Here is a 3903-nt window from a genome sequence, read left to right as displayed (position 1 = left end):
AATGGATACAGATACGCGGGATCGATACGATCCGGTCTCCTCGCCCATTCCCTCGCGCTTTTCACCACGTGACCAGCCCCGTGTCCGTGTCGATCCACTCGAGGGAATCGGGACGCGCGCGTTAAACAAATCCGCGTTATCTGTCCCTCGTTGAGCCGCGCGCACCGAGGTCTCAGAACTATGTCTAATTGTGGATTAATTGGCCATACTATTCGGCCACCCTTTATATCGGCGATCAGATTACGCTAATGTGCAAATCGGTCTTATAATTTGCATGTTGCATTTCACAAACTGAATCATTAATACCCGATATTACAACAATTACATGCATGACCGGAAAATCAATTAGATTGACTTTAATGTGTGTGGCAATTAATTGCGTGATTGTATTATGTTATTATAGCACGTGTGCGTCAGTATTTTCGTTGTAGGTAATGCAGAAACACGCGCGCGCGCGTTACACCGTGTCATTTCTACACTGAGAGAAAAAAATGGTTGACTTTGTTAAAATTATAGTTGCTTTTGGCTTCAATCACATTATTTTTGTAGCAAAATTTTGTAACATGCATACAAGATAATTATCACTAACATTGTAATATAGAATTGAGTAAAAAAACTGATTTTCTTGACAACACATTACAGCAATTGTTTCTCTGTGTGTAATTGTAATCACAAATACCAAACATTCTTCTTTCTCAACGTGTGTATAGTCAAGAAATATAATATTCTCAAACAACGTTCTACGAGATACGTATCGCGATCGGCAACGTGTAAGTTACGGGCCATTTCGTGATTTCGTTAATTCGCTCGCGATCGCATCGAGATCGTTAATAATTCTCTTGTGCATACAACGCGGAGGCGAGGCCGTGAGGGTGCTCGAGCTCGTAACATTTTTACAGCGCGCCCTGCAACGTGGAAAGGACGGATAATATATTATTAATACCAGGACGCGCGCGCGGCTCGACAGCTTCGAAGAGTTAATGTTTCTGCCAGTCGATTAATCCTTCGTTTGAAAATTATAAGAGGTCCCACGGCAGTGACGACCCGTGAAGAATCGTGGGGTGCATATTTGAGCGAGCGTCGGCCCGGCACAGCGTCACCCCACATTTTTTATTCACCTCGAAACTTCACGATTCTTTAGGCGTCCCCGGAGACACCCGAGGACGATCGAGACTCCTGTTCCGAACGTTTTACCTTATGCAGGAAAAGAACATTGCGCGGGGAACAGATAAGATCGACAAGAGTGAAAATAAGACGCTTCCTATCGCGCGAATGGAAGATTAAATATAAAAGTTTTTGTCTCTTTTATATTTTCTCTCTCTTTTCCTCTCTCTCCGTTTTTTATTTGCAATATCAACGGCAAACGAATAATAATAACGTAGCGGCAGATGTTCACGATAACGATTTGGCGAGAGGAGCGAGAATAATTTCCCTCACACTTTCGCGACCTCCGCGAGCTTTTACTCGGAGGAGCATCTTGGAGGAATCGTCGTTAAAAACGAAGCGTAGTTATTTACTGTAGTTTCGTAGCTCTCCGCCGCGTCTAAACGCGAAGTTGGTCAGCGCGAAGAGGAGAGCGCCCAAAGAGAAATCGACTGTCCCGGTCTTCCCCAATTTCGAACGTCATTATTAAACGACGCTCCTCTCTTTCAGCGGGCCGGCAAGAAAGGGGAGGGGGGTGCGGCCGTTGAAAGTTCCGGAGCGTCGTGAAAGGAACGGCGGATCGTTTCGCGAAAAGTTGGACGGCAGCCGAGAGGTGTACAGGGCATAGGGTACCCGGCACAAGTTCCTACAGCGCGAGATAAAACATTTCGCCGGAGCTTGTTAGAGCCATCGGGCTCTAACGACCTGTCGAAGTGGCGGCCGGATTTCATCGCGGCGCGGCTGCGCCGCGGTACCGTTCAATTTCAAATTCAATGCATAAATTACGATACCAAACGCCGGGAAAAAGTAAAAGTACGTCGTTCCGTGCTGTACCGCGAGAAAGATTGCGAGCATTATGCGGGGGCTTTGCGGAGAGACAGTATCGCGGGGCGCGCGCGTGAGCCCTTCCCTCCGCCGCTCTGTACGATGCTATAATACCTCCTTGAAGCGATCTCCAATAACTCTTGCTCGCCAAGTATCACCGCCCACAGGACAGACGTTTTCTCTGAATGTAATTCCCCGTCGATATTGAAACGTCGTCGCGACGATGTAACGTGACGACGCGACTCTCTTCGACGAGAGCCTCCCTTCCCATTCCCTCCCCGTACTCTCCGCCCCTTCCAATCCGCTTACGCGAAATTGAATCGGGGTAAACAGTTTCAAATTGCAATCGGTCACAATCGGCTAATAGAAAGCTCCTTCGAAATGTATCACGAACTAATCCCTCGTTTCGCGCCGACTTTATCAACGAACGCGAACAGTCATTCGACGCGCGCGAAAATTTTCGCATTTTTCCAAGCCGATCGCGACCTGCTACCAAAGCGACCTTCAACACACGACCGTGGGAACAATGGATCATTATCTCGCCGCCCCGCGCGGTGGCCGATGAGTTTCGGTGGCCGCGAGTGTGCTCTTCCAGCCGGCTGACGCACGGTCTTACGCCTTATTAAGGACAAACGAACGAGCTCGCCTCGGGGAGCTCAATCTCGGCGCGAAACGAGCTCCGTGTAATCCGAGAGCGAAGGGCGAAACGGCGAAAAAGGACGGTCAGGATTGGCGCGCGCGAAAGTAACGAGACGACGACGACGATGACGGCGGCGGCGGCGGCGGCGGCGGCGCGACGGCGATAAACAAAAAAGTAAACACAATCGCGCTGTAATGATAATCGCGGCCGAAATAATGACGAGGACGATAATGCCGCTCTGTGCCTCTCCCCCTCGGGAGTCGGGGCCCCTTACGCATACAGTGTAAATAATGACATTAATTCGGTACACTGCAGGATATCCAAGCGCGTCCCCTTGATCCGCGCTATCAAGGCACGTTGTTTCCCCGTGGTGCGCAAAGTTCCTCCCGCGGGAGGATTTGATTCCGTCCCGCGGCGCGCACCGATTGATGCGTCGAATTATCCGGACTCCGTGTCCGCAAATCATCTTAACGAGGTATACTCGTGTAGTTTTAATCAACGTGAGCCTTGGCGTCATCTTCGCGGATCCTCAATTCGTCACTTGACCGGGACGAATTTTCGTTCCTTCACTTCGTTGTCGAATTTAGCGTCGATGAAATTTCGTCGGGGATTGCGTGAAGAGAAAAGAAGAAGTCAACTATGACGAAAAAGAGCAGCGACAAAAGAGATTCTTAGGAGCTTACGTCTCCTTCAGAACCTTCTTCCCGATGTCAGTTTCAGCGAAGCTAGGTGGACGTCGGTTGTACGTGGCATAAAATTTACACAGGCTTTCACCTGAAGGTTGTCCATTCCTTAATGAATTTTATAAGAGACGCTCGCTATATCGCGCTGATGGAATCTTTCAAAGTTAATAACGTTTAGCAAACATCGAGGACACTGAAGCGGGCCTTAATTACCAAGTAGACAACTCGATTACAAGCTGATGCTTTAATGACGACGTTTATGACGACGCTTGCTTTACGTTCAATCGAGCGACGTGCCGCGCGCGCGCGCGCGTGGCAAAGATCCGATCCATTGGCGATTTAAACGAAAATTTACATTTTGGACGCACGAGCGCTCAAACGTAGAAGCCAGCGCGCGTCTGTGTACGTCTGTGTCTGGCTGTGCGCGCGCGCGTATGTACGGGTGCAATAACGGAGGACTTTGAACCGGTCAATAACGGTTTCAAGGATACACGCGCGGCTAGATGTATACGCGCAAGCCATGTTGAATTTGAACACGGGGTATGTACCACCCGTGGCGAGTGCCGCAAGGTTTCCAGTACCACTGCGTTATAAAGGGCCTTACATGGCGGG

This window comes from Odontomachus brunneus, unplaced genomic scaffold (genome assembly GCF_010583005.1).
Source record: "Odontomachus brunneus isolate Ranch 3 - 2012 unplaced genomic scaffold, Obru_v1 Obru_scaffold_022, whole genome shotgun sequence".
In the NCBI taxonomy this organism is placed as follows: domain Eukaryota; kingdom Metazoa; phylum Arthropoda; class Insecta; order Hymenoptera; family Formicidae; genus Odontomachus; species Odontomachus brunneus.
This window is presented reverse-complemented; position numbering follows the sequence as displayed.